General features: G+C 50.2%; 1 pseudogene; it reads right to left on the bottom strand.

Annotated features, from left to right (window-relative positions):
• LOC119975082 overlaps nt 1-18,047 on the bottom strand; it is a 69,309-nt pseudogene that overhangs the window by 23,232 nt on the left and 28,030 nt on the right.

The raw sequence follows: 18,047 nt of genomic DNA on the forward strand, positions 1-18,047 counted from the left end.
ACCAGTGGTCGAGCTGAGTGAGTTAAGGTTTTCATTTGCACTGTTGGGGGATGGAGGTGTGCTTGTTTAGATCTTGGTGTTTTTCTGTCGGGCAATTGTGTGGGGATTGTTTGATGTTGGAGTATGTTTGTATGAGCGGAGGGAGGGTGGGGAGGGAACAATAGGTGGGAGACTAACCGGCGCCAGGGATGGTGGCCACCAAGCTAGCTGGGCGGGTTAGCTCACGGAAGCACAGTGTGGGGTGTGCATATGTTCGGTTTATCAAAGGGGTTGGGTTACAGAGTGGTGTTACTGGGGGGGGGGGGGGGCGAGAGGAGGGTAAATGTTCTGCTGACGAGGGAGGGACTTAGGCCAAGGGACAGAGAGGAGGTTGGGGGCGGAGGCTGCCTGGGGGCGGGCTGGTGGTGGCGCGGAGCATGGGCTGGAGGCGGGCCCAAAAAAGGGGATGGCTGATCGGCATGGGTGGGGGGGGGGGGTTAATGAGCTCCCAACTAGGCTGATCATCTGGAATGTTCGAGGGTTAAATGGGCAGGTCAAGAGGGCATGTGTGTTCCCGCATCTTCGGGGACTGAAGGCTGACGTGGTAATGGTACAGGAGAGGCACCTTAGAGTAACGGGCCAGGTTAGACTGAGGAAAGGCTGGGTCAGTCAGGTCTTTCACTCGGGACTAGATTCAAAGACTAGAGGGGCTGTGATCCTGATCAATAAGCGGCTGGTGTTTGAGGCGGGTAGAATAGTTTCGGATGTGGGAGGTCGGTACATTGTGGTCAGTGGGAAACTGGAGGGGGTGCAGGTGGAATTAGTGAATGCATATGCGCCAAATTGGGATGATGTGGAGTTTATCAAGAGGATGCTGGGGAAGATACCGGACCTGGACTCGCACAGGTTGGTCATGGGAGGGGACTTCAACACCGTTATGGACCCTGGCTTGGACCAGTCAAGCTCGAAAACGGGCAGGGTGACAGCAATGGCAAAGGAAATAAAAGCATTCATGGAGCAGCTGGGGGGTAGATCCATGGAGATTTGGGCAGCCAAGGGTGACGGAGTTCTCCTTCTACTCACACGTGCATAAAGTGTATTCCCGGATTGATGTTGAGCAGGGCCTTGCTGGCTGGGGTGGTGGATATGTGGTACTCGGCGATTACAATCTCAGACCAGTTCCCGCACTGGAGGTTGGATGTGGGACTTTTGGCTGACGAAGGGGTGTGTGAGCGGCTGAGGAAATGTATTCAGAACTTCCTGCTGGTTAATGGCACGGGGGAAATTTCAACAGCGATGGTCTGGGAAGCACTGAAGGCAGTGGTCAGAGGGGCGCTGATCTCGATACGGGCCCAGAGGAAGAAGGTGGACAGGGCAGAGACGGACCGACTGGTAAAGGAGATACTACAGATCAATAGGAGGTATGCGGAGACCCCAGAGGCAGGGTTTTTAAGGGAATAGCGGAGGCTACAGGCGGAGTTCGGCTTGTTAACCATAGGGAGGGCGGTGGAGCAGCTGAGAAAGGCGAGGGGGGCAATCTATGAATATGGAGAGAAGGCCAGCAGAATGCTTGCACAGCAGTGTGGAAAGAGGGAGGCAGCCAGGGAGATAGGGAAAGTAAATGACGGAGATGGGAACCTGGTTGGAGATTCAGCAGCGGTGATTCGGAATTTCTACTGTAGGCTGTATAGATTGGAACCCGCTACAGTGCCAGAGGGGCTGAATTTCCCAAAGGTGGACGGGGAGCTGTTAGAAGGGCTGGGGGCACCGATTGGGTTGGAAGAGATAGTGGAGGGTCTGAAGGCCATGCTGTCGGGTAAAGCCCTGGGGCCGGATGGGTACCCAGCGGAGTTCTATAAAACGTTCTCTGGGATATTGGGACCGGTGTTGAAGAGGATGTTCAATGAAGCAAGGGAAAGAGGGGTGCTGCCCCCGACGATATCACAGGCCACGACTTCGCTGATTCTGAAGCAGGACAAGAACTCGGAGCGGTGTGGGTCCTACAGGCCGATATCCCTGTTGAATGTGGACGCCAAATAGCTGGCCAAAATTTTGTCCTCCAGGATTGCGGATTGCGTTCCGGATGTTATTGGGGAGGACCAGACGGGGTTTGTTAAGGGTCGGCAGTTGGTGGCCAATGTAAGAAGGCTGTTAAATGTGATCATGATGCCCCCGGAAGGTAGGGAGGTGGAGGTAGTGATCGCAGAAAAGGCTTTTGATTGGGTAGAATGGGAATATCTGTGAAAGGTACTGGGACAGTTCGGATTTGAGCGGGGCTTTATTTACTGGGTCAGGTTGCTGTATTAGGCTCTTGTGGCAAGCGTACAGACGAATAGGACAACATCGGACTATTTTAGACTGCACCGGGGGATGAGACAGGGATGTCCCCTCTCCCCACTGTTGTTCGCACCAGCTATAGAGCTGTTGGCAATTTCTCTGAGAGCCTCAAGGGGCTGGTCCAGGGGGTTGGGGGGGGGGGGGGGGGGGGGGGGAGCACAGAGTCTCGCTCTATGCAGACAACCTGCTTCTGTATGTATCGGACCCAATAGTGGGGATGGAAGAAATCACGAGGATTCTGGGGGAATTTGCCCGGTTTTCGGGGTATAAGCTAAATATGGGGAAAAGTGAGATGTTTGAGGTCCAGGCAAGGGGACAGGAGAGGCAATTGGGGGAGCTGCCATTTAGATTAGTAGGGGGAAGCTTTAGGTACCTAGGCAATCGTGTGGCGCGGGAATGGGACCGGCTGCATAAATTAAATCTGGCCCGACTAGTGGACCAAATGAAGGACGATTTTCGGAGATGGGACGCACTCCCGTTGTTATTAGCTGGGAGGGTGCAGACGGTGAAGATGATGGTCCTCCTGAGATTCCTGTTCGTGTTTCTATGTCTCCCCCATCTTTATTCCGCGGTCCTTTTTTAAACGGGTCAACAAAGTGATCTCTGGCTTTGTTTGGGCGGGCAAGACCCCGCGAGTAAGGAAGGTAATGCTTGAGCGGGGTCGGGGAGAGGGCGGGCTGGCGCTGCCAAATTTTAGTAACTATTACTGGGCGGTGAACATAGCCATGATCAGGAAGTGGGTGGTGGGGGAGGCGTCGGCATGGGAGCGTATGGAGGCGGCTTTATGCAAGGGCACCAGTCTGGGGGCATTGGTAACGGTGCCTCTGCCGTTCCCGCCGGCACAGTACTCCCCCAGTCCCGTGGTGGTGGCGGCCCTGAGAGTCTGGGGGCAATGGAGGAGACATGTGGGAGCAGAGGGAGTATCGGTCTGGTCCCCAATCTGTAATAATCACCGGTTTGCCCCGGGAAATATGGATGGGGGGTTCCGGAGATGGCAGAGGGCAGGGATTGAGAGGATGGAGGATATGTTTACAGAGGGGAGCTTTCCGAGTATGAGGGCGCTGGAGGAGATGTTTGGTTTGGCGAGGGGAAACAAATTCAGGTATCTGCAGGTGCGGGACATCCTACTTAAACAGTTGTCAACCTTCCCACTCCTACCGCTAAGGGGGATTCAGGACAGGGTAGTTTCCAGAGGGTGGGTAGGAGAAGGGAGCATCTCTGACATTTACAAGGAACTTATGGGGTCAGGGGATACACAGACAGAGGAGCTGAAGTGCAAGTGGGAGGAGGAGCTGGGAGGAGAGATAGAGGATGGTCTGTGGGTGGACGCGTTGAGTAGAGTCAACGTGTCCACAACATGTGCCAGGCTCAGCCTGATACAATTCAAGATTGTTCATCGGGCTCACATGACAGTGGCCCGGATGAGCAGATTCTTTGGGGTGGAAGACAGGTGCGCAAAATGTGCAGGAGGACCGGCGATCCATGTCCACATGTTCTGTACATGTCCGAAGCTTAGGGGATTTTGGCAGGGGTTTGCAGATGTCACGGTGTTAAAAACAAAGGTGGCGCTGAGTCCAGAGCAGGTGATTTTCAGGGTGTCGGAAGACCCGGGAATCCAGGAGGAGAAAGAGGCAGACGTTCTGGCCTTTGCTTCCCTGGTAGCCCGGAGACAGATACTACTAGCCTGGAGGGACTTAAAGCCCCCGAAGTCGGAGACCTGGCTATCGGACATGACTAGCTTTCTCTGTTTGGAGAAAATCAAGTTCACCTTGAGAGGGTCAATATTAGGGTTCGCCCGGAGGGGGCAGCCGTTTGTCGTCTTCTTCGCAGAACATTAATCGTCAGCAGAAGGCGGGGGGGGGGGGGGGGTTAGTTTAGCTTAGAGTAGGGGGTTAATAAAGGTGGGACCTGTAAGGGAGGGAGACGGCTTTTGCACTATGTTTATAGTTTCATGTACATTGTTTATTTTGTTGTTGATAATACCAAAAATACCTCAATAAAATGTTTATTAAAAAAAGGGTGTCACGGTGGCAACTTTGCAGCCTTGTTCCTTGAGATATTCATTTTGTGAATCTTCGCTCCACCCCCCTGTCAGTGAAGCTTCTCTCATTGCCAGCTCCATACATCTGGCAACTCCCACAGCAGCTTTTAGAGTTAAAACATTTGCAGTAAGCAGCTTCATCTGAATTGCTTCATAATCCACAAACCAGCCTGTTTCGGAGAGTATCATCAAGTGTTGTACCAAATTCACCATGTCTAGCTCACCTTCTTAACGACGCTACAAACAGTAACAGAGTTTCACCTTCTTCCTGACTACGGCAGTGGGATCGGAACCTTTCTGCAATCAGAAAGGAGAGAAAATGTCCCATTAAGATTTTCACTAATTCACTGAAGGATTTGTCTCCTGGTTTTGCTGTGTGAACAAGATTCTGTAGCAGCACAAACATTTTACGGCCAGCTGAGCTGAGAAATGTTGTGACCTTTAGGTCCTCCTGTGTCTGATGGGTTAATGACCCGACCCCGGACTTTGATTTTGCTTCTGGGGTCATGGCTGAACTTCCCCTACGTCTGTCAACCTGGGTACACCTCTTTGAGCCATACTGCTCCACAGTTGCTTTACCTCACTCTCTTGCACGCATTGGCATGCTCCTCTCAGTCCATTCGGTTGCTTGGGCTATTTAAATCGCCTTATCCAGGGGAATCTTTATCTTGGCCAGCGGTTTCCTCTGCACGTTGATGCCACTGATGCCGCACAGCAGGCAGTCGCCCAGCATGTCGTCCAAAGCCGTTGCGAATCCGCAATGTTCGACCATTTGGCAGAGTCAGCTGCCGAAAGCTGAGATCTGCATCCACCGCCTCTGGATCCCTGACAGCCAAATTGAACATGTATGATGCAGGGTCTGGGGTTGAAGTGGTCCTTCACAAGCGCCACCAATTGGTCGAATGATTTAGTGTCGGGAATCCCCGGGGATGACATATTCCTCATGAAGTTGTAGGTCTGGGGCCCACAAACTGTCAACAAAATAACCTTTTAAGACCATAAGAGACCTGTTTGTCTTGCCCCTTGATCTCATTAGCAGTAAAGAAGTACTGGAGCCACTCAGTATAATGGCTCCAGATTTTGGCTCCCTGGTCGAACTGATCAGGTTTCCCAATCATAGGAAAGTTTTTTTTCCACTCGATGACTTTGCCTTCTTTTTTGCTTTCGGAGGCTCCCAGATGTAACCCCTTCTCCCACGCGTTATGAAAGTGGCGATGACTTGCGATCCTCGTCCAATTAAAGCTCGTCATCAATGTGGTAGCTTGAGGCGACATTGCGGAGGCTTCTTGAAGCACCAAGAGGGGTTTATTAAGGCAGGGCCCTCTGTTAATTCCTGATTCGTCAGGGTTCATGAGCTCATGCACGATAGGCCCAGAGCCGGTCAGGTGGACAAGGAGGGAATCAGCCCTTAAAGAGGCCATGCTACAACCGAAGCCAATGCGTTTCTGAGTAACTTGTTGTATTTTGGGGAAAGATCCTCCCCTGGAATCTGGGTAAGCCTCAGACAAACTTTCCAAAGGGAAGGGTTAACCATTCACAGGGGGCGGGATGGTGGCGTAGTGGTTGGCACTGCTGCCTACGGCGCTGAGGACCCGGGTTTGATCCCGGCCCTGGGTCACTGTCTGTGTGGAGTTTTCACATTCTCCCTGTGTCTGCGTGGGTTTCACCCCCACAACCCAAAGATGTGCAGGTTGGATGGATTGACCATGCTAAATTGCCCCTTAATTGGAAAAAATAATTGGGCACTCTAAATTTATAATAAAAGTAACATACAGAGGCACAGAGATCTCTGAAACAGGTCTTCTTCACTCTGTGACTCCCGGGTCATAGAAACAAAGAGAAAATGAGCAGGAGGAGGCCATTCGACCCTTGGAGCCTGCTCCGCCATTCATTATGATCATGGTTGATCATCCAACTCAATAGCCTCATCACACCTTTCCCCCCAGATCCTTTGATCCCCTTCGTCCCAAGTCCTATATCGAACTGGCCTCAACTATCTGTAGTAGCGAATTCCATAGGCAGGCCACCCTTTGGGTGAATTAATGTCTCCTCATCTCAGTCCTAAATGGTCAACCCCGTAACCTCAGACCTGTGACCCCTGGTTCTGGACACCCCCACCATCAGGAACATCCTTCCTGCATCTACCCTGTCCAGTCCTGTTAGAATTTTATAGGTTTTTATGAGATCCCCCCTCCCTCGTTATTCTGAACTCCAGCGAATACAATCCTGACTGACTTATTTGTCAGTCTTGCAACCCCATGAATCAGTCTGGTAAACCTTCTCTACACTCCCTCGAGAGCAAGAACATCCTTCCTCAGAAACACTTCCTGGGTCCCTGCTCCCAGGGCCCTCTGCTAATTCCCGATTCGTCGGGGTTCATGAGCTCACGCGCGATAGGCCCAGAGACGGTCAGGTGAACGAGGAGGGATCACCCCTTAAAGGGGCAATGCAATCACCAAAGCCAATGAGTTTCTGAGTGTTTGATTTTGGGGAAAGATCCTCTCCTGGAATCTGGGTCAGCCTCAGGGAAACATTCCAAGTGCCATTGCTTTGGAAAAGTTTCCTAATTGGAATTATTGCGGATAATTAGAGACTAGTGTTTGCTGGAAGATGATTAACCTTCTTTAAACAATTGACTGTTTTATGATCCCAGTCAAAGTGAAATTCGCCCTCAATCATTTCAAATAGTGCGTGTTAGCGAATCAATATAAACCTCACGGCCATGCTTGTTTCCTGTTAGGATACTGGACCAGACCTCAACTTTTGCTGGGATATCAGATAAGGACGTCAAATAATTTATCTATTTGTAAAACTGTGAGGAAAGGATACTTCACTCCAGGAGTGGTGACACTGACCAATAGGTATCTTTTATGTTAAAACAAACTTTAATTTAAACACAGTATTAATCACATTAACATCAAAGAAATAGCTTTACAATTATCAGTTAAACAGTTCCTAAACACAAGGAAAGATGTTAAGATAGATAGAATTTACAGTGCAGAAGGAGGCCATTCGGCCCATCAGGTCTGCACTGGCTCTTGGGAAGAGCACCCTACCTAAGCCCACACCTCCACCCTATCCCTACAACCCAGTAACACCACCCAACACTAAGGGCAATTTTGGACACTAAGGGCAATTTAGCATGGCCAATCCACCTAACCTGCACATCTTTGGACTTACTATCTATATCTGCTATTAACTCCAGCAACCCAATACAGTTCAAATGACACTTATAAATAAAGTTAATAGAACAAGTATACTTGTTTAATTCTATGCAGATCTTTTGGAGAGAGAGAAACCCTTTCAGAGCAGATCCAGCACACTTCTGTCTTGTCAGACTTAAATCCTATGGCAAACTGCTGTTCAACTTAAAACCTTATAACATACTTTAAAACTATAGACAGACCTGGCTCCTCCCATTAATTACATCATCTGTATCCCATTAAGATATTCTATCGCCTGCTCAGCTAGGACTAAATATAATCCCTCACAAAGTACCTACACCCCAGCGAATCACCAGCAAGCATAACAATATATGATTAGCAATCTATATGTAAACTAGTAAATGGTTAGAAACCATGGATTAACTCACTTTTTGCGACACCTTACTTACAGCTTTAGCAGACACACAGTCTGGAGACCTTAACCTAGGTTTCTTTAAAAATATTCTGACAAAGTTTATATCTTAACCCAGGTTTTTAATAGCATTACCGCAACAGATATACAATATATAACAGAGAACAATTTCTGCATTCATCACTCTCCTTTGAGTGTATCTATTTGCTCCACATAATCTAGACTGATATTTGTCATCATCTCACCTAATTAACAATGGATAAGGTCTGCTTTTTAAGCAGTAAAGTTATTTATTTACCTGCGAGGAAAGTTCCAATATCAAATGCCCACCATTCTATACATATCATAAGCAAGCTAGGAATTGCGAGACGTGTATATTGGTCCCACTCCTGCAGGCAGTCAGTAGACCACCCTACACAAAAAAAACAGAGTTACAAGCACAGTAATATGTAGGACGAGAGAACATAATTTATGACACATATAAGAGTAGAGAGGTTCGGCGCGATTCTCCCAGACAAAGTGCCGACCCCGGAGTGAAAACCGGAGTGTTTCACTCCGGCGTCGGAGACCGCTCCTCGCCCCCTATTCTCCCACCCCCAGGGGGCTAGGAGCGGTGCTGCATCAATTACACGCGGCGGCGGCGCCTAAATAACGTCACCCGTGCATGCGCGGTTGCCGTCCTCCCCTCCGCCGCCCCGCAAGACATGGAGGAGTGATCTTGCTGGGTGGCGGAGGGAAAAGAGTTCATCTTTCAGAGACGCCAGTCCGACGATTGGTGGGTACTGATCGCGGGCCAGACCCCTCCTGAGCACCCCCCTGGTGCTCGATCCTTCCCCCCCCCCCCCACAGGCCCCACACGCAGTGGTCGCACGCTGTTCACGCCAGCAGTGACCAGGTGTGGTTGGCGCCGGCGTGAACTGGTCGGATTAGGCAGGTCGCTCGGCCCATCAGGGCCAGAGAATCGCCGCTCGACCGGAGCGGCGATTCTCCAAGCGGCCTGTCGCAAAACGCGACACGCCATTTTGGGTGAGGGTGGGAGAATCGCGTGTGGGTGCCAGGGCGGCGTGGCGTGAATCGCCCGGCACTCCCGCAATTCTCCCACCTGGCGTGGGGGTCAGAGAATCGCTCCCGTTATGTTGGAGCTGCAGAAAACGCTTGTTGGACAACGCTTGTTAGGCAATAGCTAGTCTGGTCACCACACTATCGGAAGGATGTGTTGCACTTGAGAGGGTGCAGAGGAGATTGACCAGGATGTTTCCTGGGCTGGAGCGTTTCAGCTATGGAGAGAGGCTGGTTCAGCTGAGGTTGTTTTCCATAAAGCAGAGAAGGCTGAGGGGGGATGTGAATTAGTGGTACAGAATTATGAGGGATGTAGATAGGGTAGGTCGAAAGAACGTGTTGCACTTAGTAAAGGGGCCACTAACCAGGGGGCATAGATTTAAGGTAAGGGGGCAAGATATTCAGAGGGGATTTGAGGAAATAGAATTTCACCCAGAGACTGATGGGAGTTTGGAACTCACTGTCTGAAAAGGTTTTAGAGATTGGAACCCTCACAAATTTAAGAGACATTTAGATGAGCACTTCAAACGACCTAGCAGACAATGCCATGGACCAAGTGCTGGAAAATTGAGTTAGTGCTTGATGGCCAGCACTAACGACAATGGGCCGAAGGGCCTTTTTCTGTGAATCTATGACATCCAGATCACCTTAGCGTTTAAACGTACTCTTGGTGTATCTTCATGTTTTTGCCTTGTTAAGTACCGCCAGGGGGTGTATAGAACATAGAACAGTACAGCACAGAACAGGCCCTTCGGCCCTCGATGTTGTGCCGAGCAATGATCTCCCCACTCAAACCCACGTATCCATCCTATACCCGTAACCCAACAACCCCCCCCTTAACCTTACTTTTTAGGACACTACGGGCAATTTATCATGGCCAATCCACCTAACCTGCACATCTTTGGACTGTGGGAGGAAACCGGAGCACCCGGAGGAAACCCACGCACACAGGGGGAGGACGTGCAGACTCCGCACAGACAGTGACCCAGCCGGGAATCGAACCTGGGACCCTGGAGCTGTGAAGCATTTATGCTAACCACCATGCTACCGTGCTGCCCACATGTATAATGAGGGTCTAAATTAATATTGTCCATTTCATATCATTGCCTAAAATGCAAATTAGCGAAACCGGTTATATTACCTTGTGTAATATAGTTTATTACTCTTTGAACCAGCCGAGTTGATGAATAGTCTTCTTGTAAAGATGAACTAATTTATTGAGTAATGTAAATAATATTTGGGAGTCCTTTTTACTTAATACTCAACGAGTAAAAGAAATAAAATACAGTGAAGATAACTAACTAACTACACAATGTAATAATGAAATAATTTGTAACTAGGGGCTGTTTAGCACAGGGCTAAATCGCTGGCTTTGAAAGCAAACCAAGCAGGTCAGCAGCACGGTTCGATTCCCGTACCAGCCTCCCTGAACAGGTGCCAGAATGTGGCGACTAGGGGCTTTTCACAGTAACTTCATTTGAAGCCTACTTGTGACAATAAGCGATTTTCATTTCATTTCATTTTCATTTTCAACTTCACTCTCTCTCTAGCTATTCTATGTATTGGCCGGGATTCTCCGAAATCCCGACCAAGTGTTGACGCCAGCGTCAAAACTGGCGCAAGCGACGCCGGCGTTAACCGGCCTCCGGGACCAGTCATTCTCTCCTTCCTCGGGGGCTAGAACGGCGCCGGAGTGCTGTGTGCTGCTCCGGCATCAAAAGCCGGCCCTTCCCGCATGTGCGTCACGGCTGTCTTCGCGCCGGCACCCGGGCAACATGGCGGAGCCCTACAGGGGCCCGGTGCGGAGGAACATGGGCCCCCCCCCCTCGGAATTAGTGCGCCCGCCGATTGTTGGCTTCCGATTCGGGCCTGGCCACCGTGGAAGCGGCCCCCCCAGAGTCGGCTCCCCCCGCCCCCTCCACGGGACAGCCCCCGCAATCAGAACGGTGAGGTCCCGCCGGGGAGGACCATACGTGAACGACGGCGGCTGCACTTGGCCCATTGAGCGCAGAGAATCACCGCCGGGGCCACCTTTAACGCCGGAGCCATCCAACCCACGCATGCGCGGCTTTACGTCATCGTGCGCGTCAGCCGGCGTGACGCTTGGCGCGTGGACTTAGTGACGGTCGCTAAGTCCGCGATGCCGTGCTTCACGGGGCTCCGCTGCTAGCCCCACCCGGGGGGGGAGAATCGGATCCCGGGAGGGGGTGCGGCCAGTTTCACGGCAGCCTTTACGATTCGCCGCATTTGCGGAGAATCGCGCCCCGAGTGTTGAATTGACCGTACTAGTTTTACATACATTGATCATGTATATTGATATTCAGAGATCACTACAAAACCTACCTGCCCATGTCTCGACGTGCAGCTTTTTCAATCGAATGTATGCAAACAGGAGAATGGTTTGACAGTACTGAGAGATAACATTGGCAGCAGCGGAGCCTCTGGGAAAACAAGTTTGAATGTATATTATAATCACAGGGGTCCCGAGAAGGATTTAAACTTAGAGGTTTATTCTGTAAATAAATGCAGGGTTGCAAAGCGGTACATCCAGTCCCAGCTGGGACCAATCAGAAGATGCTGGTTACCAACCTGGCTGGTTTTGTCGGCCCGTTCTAACAAGCCTCGCTGTTGGACCCCCGCCCCTTAGTGGGGGGCGCTGGTATTCCTCGAGCCCGATGGTGAAATCAATCGGGTCTCTGCGTGGGGGATTATTACAATATTAAAAGCAGCTTCTGATGAAGGCTGGGTTATCATCCAGTGAAAATGTATCAGATATTTTGAACTTTTTAAAGGTGCTTGTTACTTACCCCACTCCCAGCTTCAGCACGAAGAGGAAGATGTAATTGAGGATAGCGTTGATGATGTTGGCTATCAGGCCAGTGAAAACCTGAGGAATGGTGATCCCCTGAGGTGGGAACAAAACAATAGAGTCATTGTTAAAATTATCCTCAGATAAACCATAAGACCATAAGACCATAAGACATAGGAGTGGAAGTAAGGCCATTCGGCCCATCGAGTCCACTCCACCATTCAATCATGGCTGATGGGCATTTTAACTCCACCTACCAGCATTCTCCCCGTAGCCCTTAATTCCTCGCGACATCAAGAATTTATCTATCTCTGCCTTGAAGCCATTTAGCGTCCCGGCCTCCACTGCACTCCGCGGCAATGAATTCCATAAACCAACAGGATATGGTGCCAGGATAGCGGGAAGATCGAGTACGACTGCTCTCCTAATGTCCATGTGCAGGGTACAATGCGCCCTCAAACGAGGAGGGTCAATTTCCCCTCGGTTGAATCAGGTTCATTGCTGGAACATTTGATTCTTGGTCATTCCCGACCCTCCATCCGCTGGGGGACTAGCAGCCGTGCAGCGGCTTTACCTGCGGATACGGCCGTGCCGTAAACATGACCGAGTCCGCAGCTGCCACGCGAGGTCCCCGAAAGCCGTGAGCACACGTGTCCCACGCCATCGGGGACTCGGCCCATCGGGGGCGGAGCATCAGGGGAATGCCTCAGGTGACGTCCTGAGGCCGTCCGTACGGCGTGCGTGGTAATCCCCAAGCGCACTGTTTTTGAGGTGACGCAGCATCGCTAAAACGGCACCGTCCTCAATCCCGGCGGAAACGGGGATTCTCCGGCCGATTGGCGAACGCGATTTCGGCCTCAGGCAATCGGAGAATCCCGCCCACCAGATCTGTGCTTCCCCAGAATGCAGGAGGTCTGAATTCACTGGGATACTCAATAGCCTGCTGTCTCCCTGGTGAGGGACTCATTCAGCCATTGCCTGCGATGCTGCCATTCCTCACTCTGAGCTGGGCTCAACAATGGAGCAATTGACATATAAGGCAATGTCAAATTTCCCCCTTTAATAGCTGGCTCCCGAGTGGATGTGGGCACAACTACAATGACTATATCAGCTGTGAGTACATCTTGGCAGTGTCATTAAAAATAAAAATTTACTGGAAATGTTTACGTTCACATTCCGGGTGATAACCTGGCAAAGCAGGCTGCTTGCTCATTGTGGAGGTCACCCGTTTTACCCTTTTAGTAGCATGAAAATTGGGCGGGTTCTACATTGACGATGGAGTCCACCCGATTACGGTCCAGGCTGTGGACGTGGAAATGATCCCCGCTTGATCCCGTGGGGCTGAGAAACTAGTTTTGTTTCTCTAGTCACAAGGAATAGTTGAGATAAAATAGCATAGGTGCAATTGAGGGGAAGCTAAATAAGCACACGAAGGATTGGATTGGATGAGAAAGGATAGGAGGAGGCTCATGTGGGTCACACACGGCAGTGTGGGTGTGGGACTGTATGATCGACTCCTGTGGTGAAATGCTGTCTAATACTGTATGGGTGTGACCACCACTTTTGAATTATTTCCTGGGATATTAGGAATCTTTTCTCTGTTTGCAACAACCATTAAAATGAGGGACCTTCTTCGTGGGCCGCCCCTTGGGATTGGGAATGACTTGGGGTGGAATGGCTTGGGGTAGAATCCAATCAATCGAGAGGAAGCCGGCCTGAAAGAGCTGCTGCTCAGTGGTCATCAGCTCTGTGGAACCAGCAGCGCCACTGAGAGCAGTGGCCACTGCTGGGACTACAAGCGGTACCACGTGGGACTCCCATTCTGGGAGTCGGGATGAAGGTCAGTGCAGGTGTGGGGTTTGTCACAGCAGGGATGGCAACAGGGGCCTGGAGTGAGGTGAGGGGGGTAGTTGGCAGAGATGGGTGGATGTGTAGAGAGGCTGAAAAAGGAGGGAGCAACCAGGGGGAGCAGATATGGGGGTGCAGTTGGGTGGCTGGGGGGGGCTGCGATCTGGAAACAGGGCCTGTGGATGAGGCTGTCCCTAATATTGCCTGAAACCCGAGCAGGGTAACCGGCTGAGCATCTCCCCCATCCCTAATCTCCTCCCCCCCCCCCCCCCTTAAAATTGAGGCTAGGCGGGAAGTGGCTTTTATGTGGCCATGAATTGACCACTTAAAGGCCTCAACTGGAGCGTGGGCTGTCAGGCTGCCCTGGGCCTCATCCTCTCCCTGTCGGGTCAGGCACAAGCTGGAAAATGGGCAGGTTACAGGGGCAATTTTACTGGCCCCCCTGAAAGCCCACTGGGAAGGGAGTCGTTTAATCCTGCCCTCGTCTCCACTCCGCTTTGATGAGATGTGGGATGATCGATAAGTCCAATGTGCGATTTGCGAAACTCTGCTACATATACAGAAAGTGGTGCATGGACGGTGAAGTGGACGAATTGTTTGGTGGTTTCTGCGCTCAGTCGAACAATAGACATTGACGCCACCTCAAATATATTTTCCTGCAATAATTTGTTTGCAATTTCATGCACGTTCCACAATTCAGCGTCTTTACCTGATTCTGAAGGTATTTGATCTGTAACTGGTAGAGAAATATAGCCTAAGGAAGAATATTTAAAATAATTAGCAACGTATAAACCGCTATTGAAAGAGAAAAGAAGTTACATTCATACTTTCTTCAAAAGTTTCAGTCAGGCGTGTGTTGGGATTCTGTTCAACCTGACTGTACACTATTTACACAAGTGTTGCTTGGCCTGAGCTGCAGCACTAATATGCCTAGTCAAGGCTTAGTGCATCTGGCTCTGAATCAGAAAATTGTGGATTTGTGCCTTGCACCAGAGCAATCTAGGCTGACGCTCATGGTACAACTCTGAGGATAGCTCTGATGAAAGGTCATGGGCCGAAGACTACGCGCCAGATTTTCACTCGTGATGCACATACCTCAAGTGGGGAAATTTCCTGGTTTGGAGCACCCACCTTGGGAAGAATTTCTTCAAGGTGGGAGGGGGGGTAATGGGTGGGGTGGGATGGAGTCGTGCCTGTCAACCCTGGATGCAAATTGGATGTAGGCGCAGAGAGCTACCAAATGTAGAAGCATCGTCGCAGTTGTTTTGTGAAATATTAGTCCCGCTCGCCCTCACCCCTCACAACCCATCAACCCCACCCACATTCTGTGCATTATCCATGCTAAATCCGTGCCTTTCCAGCCACCACCCTCTATGTCAAGTCACTTAGTATCCATCATGGGCAGAACTTAGGAGTCATGATTAGATGAAATAAAGATTTTAATACTTATCCCAGCTTTCATTGCAATAAAAAGCACTGTCATTCATGAATGCTCTTTCAAAACATTAAAAGTCCCTCAGGTGCTTCACCCTCATTAAAACAAACAAATTTGTATTCATAACCTCACATCTAACACAGATAATCTTTCAATAACTTCTTTCAGCTGCCAATCAACTGTAAACTTACAAATACCCTCGCTGGGATAATTTGAGGTTGTGGAAAGCATCCAACCGTAATGATATAACAATAGCTCTTGGGATCATGTCAACATACAGCTATCGTAACTCCTGGAACAGATTTTGGCAACCCTCACTGGCAAAGGCAGTTTTATTTTCAAGCTTCTACAGGGATGGGGAGTTAAATAACTGAAAATATTGAGTTATTTCAACTCCCGTAGGCACGGACACACCTTTTTTATATGAAAGGGTTGGCATTAAAAGAACTGGAATGATTGGCAGACATGTGTCCTGATTCCCTTCGCATGTGAGTTATGCCTGCTCCCTTTCCCCTACCCAGCAAAAATGGAATCAGCTGGGAGTGGAGGCGGTACTTTCATATCTGAGCCAACCCTGTCGTTGTTTAAGGTCTGTGGAGTTTCCACCAGCCCACAAAGAATTGGAGGTGTTAATTTGTTCTTTTGTCATTCATTCAAGTGATGTGGGTATCGCGGGTAGCATTTTTTGCCTATCCCTAATTGCCCTTAAACTGACTGCGTTGCTTGGCCATTTCGGAGAGCACGTGCGTCTGGAGTCACATTTAGGCCAGACCAGGTAAGGATGGCAGATTTCCTTCCTTAAAGGACACTAACGAACAGATGGGTTTTTACAACAATCGACAATGGTTTCGCGGTCATTGTTAGACTTTTAATTCCAGGTATTTTATTGAATTCCGATTTCACCATCTGGCCCTGGTGGGATTCGAAACCAGTTCCCCAGATCCTCAGAGCATTACCCTGGGTCTCTGGATTACTAGCCCAGTGGCAATAGCAGTACGCCACTGCCTCTCCTCTTGCGGTTTCTCCATTGGCGATGCTGCCAGGACCGCTGAGTATTTCCGTAATTTTAGCTTTTAGTTCAGCTTCCAGTATCCGCAGTATTTTGATGTTGTACTTGTCATGCGGGTGAATATAGTTTGATGAATAGTGAGCTTACCAAGTTAGTTGAGGCGTGTGCGCGTGTGTGTGTGTGTCACCAATCACAAAATACGTACCGGAATGCCAGGAATAAATATCAAAACATAGCGATTCGCTAAGCTGTAAGGAAAGTAGAAGTTGAAGTTACTAATAGGGAAACCATAGAACATCAGCAACTCTAACCATCAGTAACTACAAACTGAGGCAGCAAAGTCTTGCAGCATTAGTGAAATACAGATAAAAGGTGCCATGGTAATGAAAAGAAGGTGGTGAGACCTGACACAGAGTCACAGCCAGGTTTCCGTGTCAAGCACAAAGAAGGAAAACAAAGGGAAGTGGCCACCTCAGGTAAATCTGGGACGGGATTCTCCGTAGCCCGACGCCGAAATGGTGCTTGTTTTGACGCCGGTCCGCCATGCTCCACCTGCTCCAAAATGGCATCATCGTGACATGTGACACCGCGACCCACGCCATTTTAATGGCATTGGTGCATCATCGGCCGGCCCACCCGCGATGTTCCGCCCCCAATGGGCCGAGTTCCCAACGGCGCGGGGCACGTGTGGTCCTGCCGGCCGGCAACCCGGCGTACAGGCTGCCGACTGTGTCCAGCGGTGCCACACTCGGCTGGGATCTGTGCCGCTGGCCGGGGCGGTGGTGGCGGGGGGGCTTCTGCAAGGGCTGGGTGGGGGGTGGCCAGGGGGTGGACTGTGGGGCCGTGGTTGGTGGATTAGGTTCGCGCACGGCCGGTGCCATGTTGTCAGCCTGGTTCAGGGCATGGCCATTCTCCGGCTGTTTTCGGCGCGGTCCGCGAGAGTTTCACTCGCTGCCGGTGCCAGCCCCTCGCCGCTACCGGTATCGGTGCGGGTTCCGCGGCGATTTTTTGCTCGTAAAAGTCCAAACATGGCTCCGCTGGCGCCGGCACTTAGCCACTGAAACGGAGAATCCAGCCCCTGGTCTTTCAATGAACACCTGGCTCGTGCAGCACTCTTACCTTCTCTCTTGCATTATTTTGATCTCTTGTGAATTTCAAGTTGGCTCCCATTCTGATCAAGCTGTCACTGTGATCTGTTGCTATCCTTCAGCGATACTGCTTGCTGTGGATGCCAGGTGGTGTCCACTGTAAGATGGCTGACTCACCATTTCTTTGGCCCACCCTCTGTTGGCGAGACCATCTGTTCTCTGCTCGACACTGATCCAACTGAGATTAACCCCTCGCTGCCTGTAAATAGGCAATTTGGAACCTCCTTCCCAACATTCCTTGACCCAACACTCACATGTTCACTAACACACTCTGCCATGTTCACTAACGCACATGTTCACTAACACACACGTTCACGAACACACACGTTCACTAACACACACGTTCACTAACACACATGTTCACTAACACACATGTTGACTAACACACTCTGCCATTCAGCCAGTGAATGGCCTGCTTTCTTTCACTCAGATACCCGCATCTCCTTTTGTAATTAAAAATAAACAAGACACTCACTTAGCCACCGCAGGAGACTGTTTGCAAGCCAGTAAAATGTGCTTGACGTTGATGAAGATGGCCCAGCAGGGAAAACAGGCTATGCTGAGAATGAGAATCCCTCTTTGGAGAATCACTCCGATTCGCTTCAAGTTCTTGCTGCCAAATGTCTGAAAGATCAGAATAAAAGGTTAAAGTGAATTATACAGAAACATAGAAAATAGGAGCAGGAGTAGGCCATTCGGCCCTTCAAGCCTGTTCTGCCATTCAACATGAGTATGGCTGATTTTCTATCTCAACACCATACTCCAGCGGTCTTCCCATACCCTTTTAACACCTTTGAAGTCAAAAA

Source organism: Scyliorhinus canicula, chromosome 12, assembly GCF_902713615.1.
Source record: "Scyliorhinus canicula chromosome 12, sScyCan1.1, whole genome shotgun sequence".
NCBI classification, from domain to species: Eukaryota; Metazoa; Chordata; class Chondrichthyes; order Carcharhiniformes; family Scyliorhinidae; genus Scyliorhinus; species Scyliorhinus canicula.